This window comes from Buteo buteo, chromosome 5 (assembly GCF_964188355.1).
Source record: "Buteo buteo chromosome 5, bButBut1.hap1.1, whole genome shotgun sequence".
Taxonomy (NCBI): domain Eukaryota; kingdom Metazoa; phylum Chordata; class Aves; order Accipitriformes; family Accipitridae; genus Buteo; species Buteo buteo.
In genome coordinates this window covers 54,777,302-54,793,913 of record NC_134175.1, presented here as the reverse complement: position 1 = coordinate 54,793,913, position 16,612 = coordinate 54,777,302, and the positions used below count along the sequence as shown (strand labels likewise).

Sequence of the window (16,612 nt, the reverse complement as noted above, 5' to 3'; positions counted from 1 at the left end):
AATGCAGGCCACTACGGAATCTTGCCATGGCAACCATGGCAAAACGGTGCCAGCTGACATCCAGCTGAGAGAAGAAAAAAAACATTAGCACAAAGTGTAGGTAATTAAGGCTTGGCGGTCGGAAGATCTCGCGTTGTACGGAAAGTTAGAGCCCCTCTCCTAATGACCAATAGTGTTTAATTTACGATGTAAGCAGACGGAAGTGGCGTCGTAAACCAAAGGTATATAACACTGTGTCGACCACTAATAAATGCCATTTGCTGTCCACCACATTGGTGTCCGCAAGCTGATGGACGGGGGTCGCCGTTCCTGAACCAGGTCGCCACGCCTGCATGCCAGGCGACAAGTGGTGCCGAAACCCGGGAAGATCGCCTGGACGGGTGAACGGTCAGACGGGCTGCTGGACCAGCTCGACGGGAAGAGGTCGAGGGGGGACGCTCCCGGACCAGGACCAACAAGGAGGATGGAAGCCCTTGTGAAGGTCGTATCCCAATTACATAAACAGTGGGGGATTGAGTGTAGGCCCAAAGATTTCACCCTTGCTATTGCGAGGCTTTTGGAAATTGGAGCCATTGATCAGCCAGTAGATATACTCCACCCTGAGGTGTGGGATAAGTGCACTAAAGCGTTAGCCGAGGAGACAAAGTCCTCGGGTCGCGGAAAAAACCTTAAAGCGTGGGGAAAAGTTGAACAGGCTTTGCAAAAAGCCATACAAGAGCAGGAAACCTGGAGGGCTGCAAGAGACTGCCTGTTGGTCACCCCGAAATTGGGAGTCGGGGCAGCCACACAGACTCAGTGCCCCCCAGGTGACGGCAATTCTGCCGAGTTGGAACACCCACGGGAGGGCGGCGCGTCCCCAAAATCCCCAAGCCCCGTTCCGCTCACGGAGGCAAAAGATCAAGCAAAATCCTTCTGGGGAGGGTTAGCTGAGGAAGCTAGGACCGCCGCGGAGAGATCACAGTCAGAAAATATCCGGGCTAAACCACCGCCCTATGCGCCCCAAGATGGCGCCGAGCCCCTAGGGGAAAGGCGGGGCGAGAATGCCCCCGGCGAGAACAAAGACAAAGCGCTAGAACTAACAAGCGCACACAAAAGAGAAGGGGAGGGGAAGAAGAAGGAGACAGGCGATGGGAGTGACCGACACAGAGGGGGGAGTGCGGGTGAGGGGCGGAGAGCCAATCGTAGCGGCCATTTGAAAAAACGGCCGACCACCCCCCCCCCCCGAACAGAAGGCGGGGTGAGCCTAGAGGGAGGGAACGGCCCATGCATAGGGGGCGGGGCCGGAGCCCAACAAAAAGGTACCGGAGCCCGGAAACGACTAGTCAGTCGAGTTCCGACTCCGGGTCAGACACTTCCTGGGACGAGCGGCTCACAACCGATCTAACTTCAGAGGAGGAGGAGGTAAACAAGATTAAAAGTCAACATACCCCTTTTCGCTATAAAGAAAAAACGCGAGAAGGAGAAATTCCCCTTACGGATTGGAAAAAGATACAAATTGCATGTGCCGATTGGGCCTCACCAGCCACGCTAGCGTTCCCAGTCCGAGTAGCGGACGGGGGACAAAGGATTTATTCACCAATAAACCCTAAGGATGTGCAAGCGATTGTTAAAGCGATCGCGGAGAAAGGGCTTAATTCTGCCATGGTCTCCACCCTCATAGATGGAATTTTCGGGGGAGATGACATGCTCCCATTCGATATAAAGCAAACTTGTAGACTGATTTTTGATGGGGCGGGGATGATTGTTTTTAAACAAGAATGGGAAGAGAACTGTGCAAGGCAGCTAGCCCAAGCAGCAGGAGCAGACCACCCGCTCCATGGCTCTAACCTACAGCGACTAATGGGTACAGATCCAACAATGATCACCCCCCAGGCACAAGCCCAAGGCTTGCGAGCCCATGAAGTTATGACAACCACTCGTGCAGCTAGAGAAGCTATTCGTACAGTCTCTAGAATCATTGCTAAGCCATCACCATGGTCCACAATAAAGCAAAGTGAAAGTGAGAGTTTTACACAATTTGTAGACCGCCTCCAAGCGGCAGTTGATTCCTCATCCCTGCCTTCAGAGGCAAAAGGCCCAGTTGTCGCAGACTGTTTACGCCAACAATGTAATTCAAAAACCAAAGAAGTCCTGAGGTCGCTACCGGCGGGGTCAAGTATCACAGACATGATCAAGCATGTTGTGAGTGAAGAACATCTAACCCCGATTCAGGCGGCTGTTCGTACCGCAATAGCCGATGTGATGGCATGTTTTAAATGCGGTCAGGAAGGCCATGTTGTTATGAACTGCCCTCAACTAGGGAACTTGCTAACTGCGTACCCCCCACGCCAAATTCAGCCTAGAGGGCCGTGTTGGGTTTGTGGAAAGAAAGGACATTTTGCTAAGGACTGTAGGTTTAAAAATCAGGGAAACGGAAGGGGGAGAGGGCACCCGGGCCGCGCACAGCCTTCTCCCACTTGGGATGTGAGGCGGCCCAATTATGCAAATCCAAGTTGGGGCGAGGTGCTTCCAAACCCGCTGCCCCCTCGAAGAGCTACCGATTTTGTGGCCCAACCTGTCAACCAACCGAATTTGCCCCCATCTCAGGGACAGCAAAGACCATCCCCTGGGAGCGAGACCCCTGGGTGGCCTTGGCGGTAGCGTGTGATAGCCCGCCAGTGGTGTGGGGAATTTGTTCCCTCTATAATGCCCCAAATGACACCACCATTAGTGTCCCCTTTTTGATCGATACCGGAGCAGACGTCACAGTTATCCCCGAAACGAATTGGCCCCCACGTTGGAAGCTGGAGGACGCCCCCATGGTAGGCGGAGTCGGGGGACTAACCCGAGCTCGGAAGAGCGCCCACTTGGTAGCAATCACACTTCACACCGAAAAGGGACCAGAGGAAACTATCACTCTCTTTCCATATGTCATGTCAGGGGTCCCACCCCTGTTGGGAAGGGACGCTCTATCCCTATTAAAAATCAGGATGACAAATTTACCCTAAGGGCCACTGCCGTACACCCGCCTCCACCAATTAGATTGACGTGGAAATCATCCGATCCAGTGTGGGTTGAGCAGTGGCCCCTGTCAAAGCCTCGAATGGATGCCCTCCTTGAGCTACTTGACCGCGAACTACAGAGAGGTCATATAGAGCCTTCTACTAGCCCGTGGAACACCCCAGTTTTTGTAATACCCAAACGGACTGGCGAAGGGTTTCGTCTCCTCCATGACCTGCGTGAAGTAAACAAAATAATCCAACCAATGGGTCCCGTCCAAACACTATTGCCCATGAACTCTATGATACCGGAAGGGCAACCTTGTGCCGTCCTTGATATTAAAGACTGTTTTTTCTCAATACCCCTGCATGAAGACGACAAAGAGCGGTTTGCTTTTTCCGTAGTGTTTCCAAACAGCCAGCGTCCTAACGTACGTTTTCAGTGGAAAGTGTTGCCCCAAGGAATGATCAACTCGCCCACCATCTGCCAGATCACAGTAGATCGAGCATTGGCACCGGTCCAGTGTAGTGACCCGACTGCAACTATCATCCAATACATGGACGACATTTTGATTTCTGCACCGTCAGGAAATCAAGTGGACCAGCTGGTGTCAACAATTTCAGAAACTCTAAAAACGAACGGGTTCGAAATCGCGAACGCAAAAATTAAAAGAGGTCCATGTGTAAGTTTCCTGGGAGTGGAGATCACAGATCTCTACATAACCCCCCCCCAAGTAAAAATCCACCAAAATATTAAGACACTCCATGATATGCAACAGTTAGTGGGGTCTTTGCAATGGCTACGCAATATCGTCCTAATCCCTCCTGAAATTATGACCCCTCTGTATGATCTTTTGAAAGGAAAAAACCCATGGGAACAAAAAACCCTGACAACAGAAGCAATGAACTCTCTTGATTTTATAGAACAACAAACGTCATCAAGCACGCTTGCCAGGTGGAACCCAAATATACCACTTGATCTGTACGTGCATTTCACCGAAAAGGGAGGGGTAGGAGCACTAGCCCAAGGTCCCCCAGAAAAAGCCCAGCCAATACAATGGATAGTCTTAGGAAAAACATCTCGTGCCTTTTCTCCAGGAGTCGAGTGTCTCAGCAACCTCATTATGAAAGGCAGGAAACTCGCCCTAAGACATCTAGGCACCGAACCCACCAGAATATACTTACCCTTCCGCAAACAGCTCCCAATGCAGTCAGTGGCAATATCAGAGTATTTGGCCATAGCTCTCACCGGGTTTGGCGGAGAAGTCCGGTACGCAACGAAGCCCCCTTGGACTCAAATGCTAACAATCGTCAACATCGACCTTCCAGAAAAGGTCATGGACCGACCTCAACCAGGACCAACAGTCTTCACTGACGCATCTTCAGCGACCTCAACCGCGGCAGTAGTATGGCAATCAGAAGAACAATGGTACTGCATTAAAATGACAGATCACGCTCTTTCAGTTCAGCAGTTGGAAGCGACAGCCATAGTACTAGCATGCGGACTGTTCCCAACAGAACATCTCAACATAGTAACTGATTCAATGTTTGTAGCCAAACTTTGCTTGGCTATGTCAAGGCCTGGCATGGCAACATCTACAACGGCCTTGATACTGGAGGAAGCGTTATTCTCACGAAAGGGCACTATATCAGTTATCCATGTCAACAGCCACAGCCCAATCAGAGGGTTTTTCCAAACTGGTAATGACAAAGCAGACGCCGCTGCTAAAGGACTGTGGACGCTAAGAGACGCTCATCAATTACACGAGTCTCTCCACATCGGAGCTAAAGCGTTAGCAAAGAAATGCGGAATCTCAGTCCCTGACGCGAAACACATAGTAGCCACATGTCCCCATTGTCAAAAAGCACCATTGTGGTCCAGTGGAGTCAACCCCAGAGGTCTTAAGGCCTCCGAGGTGTGGCAAACAGACTTTACACTCTGCCACTTGTTAAAACCTCGAGCGTGGTTAGCGGTAACCGTAGATACATATAGCGGAGTGATCGCGGCCACTCAACACCTTAAAACTGACTCCAAAGCAACCATTCAACATTGGCTAACAACCATGGCGTGGCTAGGTATCCCCAATCAGATCAAAACAGACAATGGTCCAAATTTTGTTTCCAAGTCAGTCCAGGCATTTGTTTCAAAATGGGGTATTACCTTAACACACGGCATCCCGTATAATAGTACAGGACAAGCTATAGTAGAACGAGCAAATCATACCCTGAAATCCAAATTGGAAGTACTAGCAAAAACAGAAGGTTTTGCCAGCACCATTCCCCAAAAGGACCAACCACGCCTTTTAGCGACTGCTCTGTTAGCACTGAATCAGTTCCCCCGGGGGGAGGAAGTAAATAGTCCCACCCAAAAACATTGGGCCACTCGAGCATTAGAAGAAGGCCCACTAGTTATAATCAGGAATGAGTTGGGAGAATGGGAACAAGGATGGAGGCTAGTCCTTACAGGGCGGGGGTATGGCACCGTCAAAAAAGACGGAAAAGTTAGGTGGTGTCCGCTTAAGTCCATTAAACCAGACCTCCAGAATAAAACTAATGAAAACTGTGAGTTTTTGTCCACAGGACCGGATCATCGGACGCCCCCGTGATCCATACTTCCCGATGGCAACAGAAAGTGACGAGCCGGCAAGCGTCCCGTCCGAACCTGAAGATTCCGCACCGGCGGAGCCCAGACAACATCTGAGCAACCCCGGCAAGGGAAAATTCCGATGCTTTTGTGTAATCCTGATTTTAAAGCTTATCATTGCAGGAAAGGCAGAACCAGGTTACAATCCCCATCGGCCATTCAGGTGGGTCCTACAAGATCTCACCAGCGATCGAGTGATAGCGGTAAACGTGACAGCAGGCCCCCCAACTTTCGTGGTAACTAATTTCGAGTTGTTCCCTAAACGTGGAGGTCCTAAATCAATATGGGGAACGTATTGGTGTCCTAGTTCAAACCCAGGGAAGAGTTACTGTAACTATCCAGGACGTTGGTTTTGTGGGTACTGGGGATGTGAAACCATCGTGACAAGCAATAGATGGAAACCAGAAAGAGAGGACAAAAATTTGCAAGTAGAATGGGGACCAAACGGGTGCAATCGTCCAAAATTCACATCCAATGGGCTGTTAACCAACAAAGGTACCTGTTCCCATCTAGTTTTGAAGATCCAAAACCCAGCTAATACGGGTTGGGTCGTGGGAAGGAGGTGGTCAGTATTCATTCACAGCGCTTTCAAAGATCCAGGAATAGTGATACAAATCCTTAAGACAATCCCACAAACACCCCAAGCGATCGGGCCTAATCCAGTTCTTAACCCACCAACATCGACATATAGCAACACACACGATATCGAAGTTACAACCCCCGATAACGCCCAAATCCCTTACAAAAATCTTCTTTGGAAAATAATGCAAGCTAGCTTCCAAGTATTGAACGAGACAAATCCAAATCTTACAGAGCATTGCTGGTTATGTTACGGAATAAGACCACCCTTTTATGAGGCCATAGGAGTAAGTGACCTACCCATGCAGACAAATGATGCAAACCCGGCCCAGTGTATATGGGACACAGAAAAACAAGGCATTACGTTATCACAGGTGGTAGGAAAAGGAGTGTGTGTAGGCAAAGTCCCAGAGCATAGAGAACAACTGTGTGTCAATAAGATGCTGAGTAAAGCCTCTACCAAATGGTTAATACCAACCAAAAATGCCAAGTGGGTCTGTTCTACTACTGGAGTTACGCCTTGTTTGTCATTAGAAAGCCTTGTTAAGTCCTCAGAACATTGTATCCAAGTGTCCATAGTCCCAAAAATTTTCTACCATCCCGAAGAATTTGTCTATAACTCTCAAGCTACCCCAGAACATCATTTGATGAAACGAGAACCCTTTACAGCACTAACGGTAGCCACCTTAATGATCTTAGGAACAGCAGGAGTAAGTACGGGAGTAACATCCTTGGTACACCAAAGCAAAGGATTCAGCGCCCTAAGAGTAGCAGTAGACGAAGACCTAGCAAGGATTGAACGATCAATAAGTGCATTAGAACAATCAGTTAGATCATTATCCGAAGTAGTATTACAAAATCGAAGGGGATTGGACCTAATGTTCTTACAGCAGGGAGGAGTGTGTGTTGCACTGAGGGAAGAGTGTTGTACATATGCGGATCACACCGGAATAGTGAGAGACACCATGGCTAAACTGCGAGAAGGACTGGAAAAGCGAAAAAGAGAACGGGACGCGCAACAAAACTGGTACGAATCATGGTTCAACCGTTCGCCGTGGTTAACCACCCTGATATCCTCCTTGATAGGGCCAGTCACGATAATTCTGCTGACATTGATTTTCGGACCTTGTATACTGAAAAAACTCGTGTCGTTTGTCAAAAAACGACTACAAAGTGTTAACATCATGTTTGTAGAGCACCAACAAATGCTTTAAGAATATATTTAACATTGTCCCTAATAATTTCCTGACTTACCCCTTAACTTCCTTACTTACCTACCTTAACTAACTAATTTATGGTGTTTATAGTTTTTAATATAGTTTTCTACTTAGATTTATAATATATTACATATATTTTTTAAGACTTTTTATAAAACTAAAAATTTTTTGCTAATTATATTAATATCATTTTTATAACTAATTTAATTAATTTAACTAATTTAACAATGCATAGGGAGGGGGGGAAATGTAGGTAATTAAGGCTTGGCGGTCGGAAGATCTCGCGTTGTACGGAAAGTTAGAGCCCCTCTCCTAATGACCAATAGTGTTTAATTTACGATGTAAGCAGACGGAAGTGGCGTCGTAAACCAAAGATATATAACACCGTGTCGACCACTAATAAACGCCATTTGCTGTCCACCACATTGGTGTCCGCAAGCTGATGGACGGGGGTCGCCGTTCCTGAACCAGGTCGCCACGCCTGCATGCCAGGCGACAACAAAGCTGGGTAGGAATCCAAAGCTGCCTTTTTTTTTTTTTTGTGAAGGTTTGTGAAGACAGTACGACTCAGTGGAGGAAAAACTATTTTTGCGTCACCTTCGGTACGGTTGTTGACACGGGCCACTAGAGCTTTTGCATTTTTCAGACAACCGTGCCTTTTTTTTTTCCTTTCTTTTTTGACTCACTGGCAACTTTACTTTCACTAGAACTCACTTTCCTAGATACACGCAGGTGACAGACATAGAGACCTACCTACATTTTCTCAAGCCTTAGTACAGCCGAGGCTTCATCACCCTATACGTCCCAAGTTGAGTATTTTTGCTAAAGAGCACAGCAACACATCTGTCCTTGTGAACTGCCTCGTTGCAAAAAAGGAATCATTATTTCCAGGCCGTTGCTCCAAACGGGCAAGATCTTTTAAAACCGCAGTTGTGCCACCAAACCCGCTCAGGGTCCCTCCTAGCTTTTGACCACCCTGAGATTTAACAGGCACACGCTCCATTCCATCTTCCAACAGCAAAAATACGTTAACGCTCTCGGACCCAGAGCGCAACCCTACGGATGTCCACGCACGCACCCAGCCGTTTTGATGAGGAGCCACCGAGCATCCCTGCGAGCACAGCTGCACGCGCCAGATCGGTTTCCCCTACGCCGCGAGTTACCGATTCCGGTGAACGTAGTTTCTGACGCTTTAAACCGAAAACCGTATCTCGACGCTTCGCCACAGTAGAAACGACCCATCGCCAGAACGCTACAAAAACGCAGTAACACCAATTGCAAACCCACAGCAGCAACAGCTCCAGAAATATTTAGACCAGGAACAAGGGAGAAAAATAAAACAGCTTCATCTCACGCACAGGGGAGCGGCAGGCAGAGAAAAGGGTCGGCATTCTGAGCCCTTACAGAAAACGGGCATTCTCCTTCCGTTCCTCAGCCCGTCCGTTAAGGTCTAAATACCGCAACACTACTACGGCAACGTCGAGAGCAGGGAACAGCAGCCCTGCCGCTGGACTTGCCACTGACCCACGCTATTTACGTAGCAGGACGCGTACGCAGAGGGACACGTTTTGCCACACGCAGCCCTGAACTTCCTGAAAATTTACGTTTACCAAAAAAAGCCATTTGGAACATATTGCCAAACAACATTCGGCAAGAAAGCTTTGATGCCTTTGACACACGCAAGTTTTTGGTCACTTGCTATTTGCTTCCTGTTGCTGCTGCTGTTCTTCCTTCAGAAATTCTACTCGTAGCCCAGTTATTCACTACTGGTTCAAGCATTTGCCTTCCTGGTATTACCAGCACATTCACAGAGGCAAATAACTTACTTGCTCTTCTACAATTATCCAAACGACAATTACAGCCATGAAAGAGAAGGAGAGGTCAGGCAGCAGAAGAGCTCTGCAGGCTGGCACCAGTCAATATTGCACTCTCGAAGAACAAACAACAACAAAACAAAACCGTGACCCTGTATCCTTCTTCCCCACCCCCCCCCTTCTTCTTTCAGAGCTCATCCCTGCCTCAGCATTTTGTCTTGTCAGAGCATGAAGCGCAGGTGATCCGTACCCTGACGACTTTTGCGTGTGATGAATGCCTGTTCAGAAATAGTCCAGATCTGCAAGACTGGTGTCATTTCTATGGTTTTAATCATCATAACTCAAATTTTATTTACTCACGCATTTGTGAGGAAACTAATTAACTTTCAGACACTGCCTCTCCTTTTTTTGAGGGGTGGGGGTGGAAATGTGTTAGAGACTGAAAAACATTACGATTCAGAGCTCCCAACCACGAGGGAGTGGTGGAGAAATCAATGAAAGCAAAGACCAACAGCAGCAACATCAACTGAAAGTTGGCTTTCATTCCGATCACGTACTTAAGCGACTCTCCTTGCAAGGCTGTGCCTCGGTCCTAGGAATGACTAGTCCCTTTTTGGAAGGACAAACTTTTTCACTTAAAAGTCCTAGACTGAAGACTCCGCTGAACGGAATGGGGATTGTCCCACGGGACAACGTGCCATCAACACTCTTAATGGGGAAGGGGAAAAAAAAAAACAAACAAACAAATAAAAATCAAGTACCAGTTCCCATCATGTTTCACTCATTACATTTCTACTGGCATCTAGGTGCTCAAAAACGAACTACAGGGACACCACATATTCCTAAAAATTCAGTTATACATAAAAAAGTAAAAGGCTATTTCCAACTTGCCCATAAAATCAGTATGAACAGAGAGAAGAGAAACACTCGACCCCCTAAAGAACCTAACAGGCAGCTCTGAATTTACCAGACAGGAAATTTCATTCTTTCACCTGAACCAAAAACACATCACGGGACCAGTTCAGGAACAGGGCACGATCTGTTAACAGCAATTTTTCCATCAGCTTTTCGGCACTAGCAGCAAATTTGCCTTCTCTGTGGGTTTAACGTGGAGCATCTGTAGTGCCCTCGAACTCGCAAGTGTTTCTCTCCGCTCCCCCAGCCCGATACGTGCGATTACCTGAGCAGCAAGCGGAATTAACCGGGCAGGATTTTCTTCGTGTGACGCGGAAGGTGACGCTGGGAGAAGAGGAGACAAAGAAATGAACCTGCTTGTCACACCCAGCCAACGGTGAAAAGACAGGGGAGGATTCTGCCGGAAGGGCTCTGCACCCCAGGAGCTCCCGCCAGCCGGTTTCTCTCCCCTTTGCCCGGTACCGAGGGGACGACGACACCTCGCCCGCGCCCCCTCGCAGGGGAGGCTGCCCCGGGAGAGCCGGGGGACCCCCACCTCGCTTCTGCCCGTGGGAATGGACCGGGAGAGACCCTCCACGCAGAGACAGGAGCGTGGCGTGGATTGCATGCCCGAGGGAAGAGGCCGGGCTCCCCGCTGGCAGAAGGACAACTCACCTCCCTGCTGCTCGGAGCTGCTTGTTGCGGACAGCCCTGCCCGCGCCCGGCCGCTCTTCCGCCGTGCTGGGAGCGCAGTCCGGCCGACGGACGCTCCAGCGAAAAGACGCTCCAGCTAATCGCGCCCCCTGCTCGGTTACAGCCGCAGGTACTTTCGCCTCTGGCTAATGCACGCTCCAGACAGCGGACACCCCGCCTCGTTCCAGCTCCCGCTCGCTACAGTTCTGGCTCGTTGAAGCCCCAGCTCCGCACTGAAGCTCCGGCTGATTTCAGCTGCTTCTCCTTACAAGCTCCAGCTACGTGCAACGGTCTGGGCTTTCCATAAGGTTGCGTATCAACTGCTGTCAGAACTGGAGCATTAGGATTAAACATCAGAGTTACACGCCAAGTAAATATTCGTTAAGTTTGGGCGATTAATTACTTAATAACTATTCTGAGCGGCGCAGAAAGAAGAGCTGGACTCAAAGAGGGCACGTAGGGTCTGAAAAGCGCCTTTCCCCCCCCCCCAGACCATCGCAGATGTTGAGCTCGGCCGGCTGCGTGCCGGCCTCCCGAACTTCGGCGTCCGACACAACCAGACCCCCATCTACGGGGAGGGACCACGCACCCTGCCCGCCCCCCGCTTCCCCCCGCAGCCCCCAACACCCTCCCACCCGCCTGCAAAACCAGCCAAGCCGGCTCCCGCTTTTGGCCCCCACACCACCTGACTCGGGGCCCATTTGGGAGCCAAAAAACCCGGCTGCTGAGCCTGTTCTCAAGGCCCAAACACGCAGGGCCGGACCTCTGTTTCTGGGCCCAAAGCCGCGCAGCTCGGTCTGTTTCCGAGCCCCCAAATCAGCCACGCGAGCCTGTTGTCAAGCCCCAGGAACAGAAAACTTGTTCTCCATTTCTGACCCTGCAGTGCCCACGGGCGACGCCGAGCGTAGCCACCCCACAGCCCTGCACCCCCGGGGCCCCACGCGCAGTTTCGGGGAGTGCTCGGGACCTGCAGAGGGCCCGGCCCCACGCCTCTGCAGGGCAGCCCCAGCACAGGCAGGGCGTCGCTTCTCGATTGCCGTTTCAGGCTTTATTTCCCCGCCATCACCGGCACGGCCAGGCCCCCCACCCCAAACCTCCCAGCCGAAGCACCCCCGCGGGTAGCCGGGCCCAGCCACCCAGAAAACAAGAAAACCAAGGAAGGGACAACAAGACAGACAACGTGGGGAAAGGCAAGGAGAAGGACACAGAAACAGAGAGAGCGCGGGAGGGATAGGGAGCAGGACAGAGAGATGGAGCAAGAAAGGAAAAAAGGACAGGAGGCAGAACCAAGGGAAAGAGACAAGGACGGGGAGCAGGACAAAGGGACGGAAGAGGGAAAAAAATTAGCGACGGGCTGCAGGACAGAGATGAAGGGATTAAATAGACACAGGGAGCATGACAGAAGGACAGAGAGGAGACAGCCAAAAGGGACAAAGAGCAGGCCAGCATCGGAGGGGAAAAAAAACCCAACTACGATGGGCAGTGGGAGAGAGATACGGAAAAAAGAAAAAAATACTGAGGAACAGAAAAAAGAAAGCAGCGACAGCTAGCTGGACAGGGGGACACCGTTAGAAAGGGCGGGAGAGGGAACGGGGCAGAGAAAGACAGACAGAGAAGGTAGTGAAAGAAAGCAAGGCAGAGGGACAGCAAGGCGGGGCGGGGGGGGGAAGGGACAGGGGTCTGGACAGAGATGGAGAAATAAGCAGCAAGGACAGAGGAAAAGAGACAGAAAGAGGGACAGGGAACATGGCAGAGAAGGAAAAATCAGGACAGCGGCAGGACGGAGATCAAAAACTGGGACGGTCCTCAGGACAGAGAGGAATACGAATACGAGCAGGGAGCGGGACAAAGGGATACAGCGAGAAACGACGGGACAGGAAGCAAGACAGAGCGACAGACAAGAACGATGACAACGAGAGAGAGCGAGCGAGAAAGAGAAAGACCGTGAGAAGCACGGGGCGGTGGGGAATTAGAAAGCGAGGTATCAGGAGCCCTGCAGAGAGAGGGAGGGTGAATAAAAAAGGGGCAGGAAGCAGCACAAAGGGTCACAGAGAGTAAGAGATGACCAGGAAGGAGGACGGGGCCAGTGAGATCCAGAATGACAAAAATAAACAGCAACAGCGAGCAAGACAAAGGGAGAGAGAGAGAAACAGAAAGTAGGAAGAAGAGAGATAGGAAGGCAGGGACACAGAGCAGCACATAGAGGCACAGAGAGGAAAAGAACGCCAGAGAACAGGCCAGAGAAATTGGGAGGCGGGGAAAGAGGCGGATGCAGATCAGGACAAGGAGATGGAAAAGGAAAAAACAGCAACTGGCTGCAGGACAAAGACGGGGAGGGGCGGGGGGGGAGGAAGAGGGAGTAGGACAAGAGAATAGACAGAAGAGGAGAGGTACAGGGAAGCAAAATTAAAAAAAAAAAAACAAAACCAAATGTCACAGCAGCATGAGAAAGCGAGGGGGAGGGAGGGAGCGACCGGGACGCACAAGAGGAGCGACAGGGCCCCGAGGGCCCAGCACTCACCACAGCTCTCGCTCTTGGAGCTGCCAGGAGGCCTTGCCAGCTCAGATGCTTCTTTCTCCTTCTCTCCTGCCTTCCTCTTCTGTAACTCCAGTCGCCTGGCTGTCCTCCACATAACGGAACACGCGAGCGCCTCGCTGCTCTTACGAGATGAGGCCCCCTAGACACGTAGCCTCGCTCGCTCGCTCACTACGTGGCCGTACCGCGCTGCTGGTCATGCATACAGACCCCGGCGGTCTGACCTGCTGTGGACTACGAGGAGGGATCCTCCCACACCCAGAGAGGCAAGCTCTCTCTTGCCCGCAGCGGGACGCAGCTGCCGGCCGGCCTTCCGTTTCTTCTTCTCTACCTTTCTGTGGCCTCTCCAGCTTCAGCAGCTCCCGTCCACAGCCAGCAAGCGCTCCGCCTGTCCCTCTGTGCTCCCGTGCCGCGAGGAGAGGGAGGCCAGGCAGAGACAGCCCACGCGAGCCTGAGGCTGCCGCAGTCAACGGCATCCCCGGGGACGAGCGGACAACCGCACTCACAGCGTGGCCTCTGGGAGAGGGAAAGAGGCAGCAGTGACCGTTATTACCGTAGCTCGACCCTGGCCGGAGCCCCTCCTTCCGCAGGGGCTTCCACAGACGCCGCTCGTTCCCCGCGCCGCTGCTAACGGCACCCACGTTCAGGGAGACTCGAGAACATCGGAGGGCCAGCTTGCTGCCCTCACGACAGGGCTCGGGGGCTGCCTGCGGCTACAGCACGGGCTTCAGGGGAGGGGCTGGAGCTGGGGGCAGCCGCACGGGCCGAGCGGGGCCGGGGGAAGGCGCCGGGGGAGCTCCGGCGACTCGGGGAGGCGCCCGCTGGCCGCGCCTGGGGGGTGCCCACCTCCGTCCCCTCTTCCCTTCTATCGGCTCTCGGGGAACCGCCCGGCGCTGCCCTGGCCCGGCTCGCCTCCGGCGGACCGGGAGCCTGCCGCAGCGGCCGCTTCGCAGCTTCCCGTCCCGCCAGCCCCGGGCGGCCGACGGGCAGGAGGCACCCCCCCGCCACCGCCCCGGCCCCCGCCGGAGGGGATCGCTCGCCTCACCCGCGGTCTCGGCGACCGCCCGCCGCCGCCACGCTGCTCCCGGACACCGCGCACGCGCCGGAGGGGCCGGAGCCGGCGAGCGAACGCCGGGCTGCCCCACGCGCAGGACGGCGCATGCGCCTGGGAGGCGCGTCCGCACGGCTGGTCGGAGAGCGGGCGCGGCGGGAAGCCCGCGGAAAACCACGCGAAACCGGCAACGCTCCCGAGTCTGACCTGGTCGGACTCCGGGGGCCGCGGCGGCAGCGAGGACTACGCCGCGCCCGAGAGCCGCGCTGCTGCCCGGCCGCCGAGTCCGCGAAAACTACAGCTCCCGGCATGCCCCGGGAGGCAGCCCGCCCTGCTGCCTGACCCCGAGGGGACGCCGCTTCCGTTTCCGCCCACCCCCACGCCGGCGCAGCCGCAGTCCCCGCCGAGCCCCCAGGGCCGGTCCGGGCGGCTCCAGCGCGCTCCCGCCGCCGCCGCGGCACGGCGCGGCCCCCCCCCGCCCGGCTCCAGCTTCGGGCAGCGCCCGCCGCCGCCGCCCCGGCACGGCGCGGCTCCCCCCCGCCCGGCTCCAGCTTCGGGCAGCGCCCGCCGCCGCCGCCCCGGCACGGCGCGGCCCCCCCCCGCCCGGCTCCAGCTTCGGGCAGCGCCCGCCGCCGCCGCCCCGGCACGGCGCGGCCCCCCCCCGCCCGGCTCCAGCTTCGGGCAGCGCCCGCCGCCGCCGCCCCGGCACGGCGCGGCCCCCCCCCGCCCGGCTCCAGCTTCGGGCAGCGCCCGCCGCCGCCGCCCCGGCACGGCGCGGCCCCCCCCCGCCCGGCTCCAGCTTCGGGCAGCGCCCGCCGCCGCCGCCGCTCCGTGCGTGCGACACAGACCCCGCCGTCCTCCTCGGGGCTTTCCCCGGGACCCGCCGGGCGACTGCGCAGCCCCGCCACGGGGCCCGGTGAGCACCCCCCCCCACGCGCACGTGCTCCCAGCCGCCCCCCCCCCCCCCGCGCGCACGTGCTCCCAGCCCCCCTGTGAGCCCCCAGCCCCCCTGTGAGCCCCCAGCTCCCCCCCCGCCCCCGGCCTTCGGCACAGGCGGCCCCCACCTCCCCCGGGACACCCCCGCCTCCGACGTTCGCCGTCCGAGGGGCGCCCGGCCCTGCTTACCTTCTCCCGAGGGGCAGCCGCAGCCCGGCCACGGCTCCGCTCCGCTCCGCTCCTGCCTGGGCTCCCACCGGCCCCGCCCCGGCCCCGCCCCCGGCAGCCCCCCCTTTCCAGGGAGGGGCCGGCCCCATCAGCCTCACTGCCCGCACCTGCGGCTCCTCCAGCCCCGGCCCGCAGCTGGGGGACCGAAATCCAGAACAAAACTCCTCAACACCCCTGGGAAGTTAAGCAGCAGGCACTTCCTCGATTGAATGAAAGATGGCAAGAGTCATCTCATTTGGAAGAGGTGTTAACTGGGGTCAAAATACAGATTTTAATACCCATCTTATTTTAGTTCTAAGACTTGGCGATTGCCAGGTATCATCTTTTCCATTTACCCAGGTCCACCAGCGAGGCCACAAGGGAGATTTCTTCCAGAGAGAGGATAGAGTTATTAAGTCTAAAGTCCACCATTTGCTTTTCTCCTTCATGAAAAGATGAGTGGATCATTTATCATCACTAGTCACCCAAACAGTTAACCCTGAACTTTTCACCTGTCCTTTAATACAGTCAACTCCAAGCTAAATTTTTTCCGTCATTAAGAGGGGACCAAAGATCATTTAAAATATTATTATACTTTCTACAAATACATCCCCATCTTAGAGCTTTAGCTACTAGAGAAAGTCTTTGGAGTTTTGGGGTCAGAGGAGCTGCAAGTATAAACTTTCATACAGCTCTGTTGAGGATGTGTGATTTTTCTCTGGTTGTCTAAAGCAGTCTAAATTTCCATAGACGGTCCCGACTCTGGGTGGCTCTAACAAGGATCCTGGAACTCCAGGAAATTCTAAACAGCGTTTTATATTTCAAATATGATGCCAAGTTCCTTTTTGCACTTGTCTCTACGGTTTTGGCAACTGACAGCCCCAAGGGGTGCCCGTACAAGTGTCTCCCGAAGGGCGATTAAATTAATTCTTTTGTCCACGAGGTGGATGGTTTGGTAATGTTATAATTCACAACGCTCTAATTCCTTCTTTCAAATTTAAAAAAACATAATTGCCTTTTAAATCCATCCCATTTAATTTGCTAAAATGATTCTCATTGTTCT

The 16,612-nt window shown here is 53.6% G+C and overlaps 1 long non-coding RNA gene across 1 annotated transcript; it reads left to right on the top strand.

The window, feature by feature from the left end:
* Window positions 1-15,220: 15,220 nt before the first annotated feature.
* On the top strand, window positions 15,221-16,045 carry LOC142031530 (uncharacterized). Its single transcript, XR_012650566.1, has 2 exons — window positions 15,221-15,322; window positions 15,863-16,045. It is a non-coding gene; the product is annotated as an uncharacterized LOC142031530 (long non-coding RNA).
* Window positions 16,046-16,612: the final 567 nt, after the last annotated feature.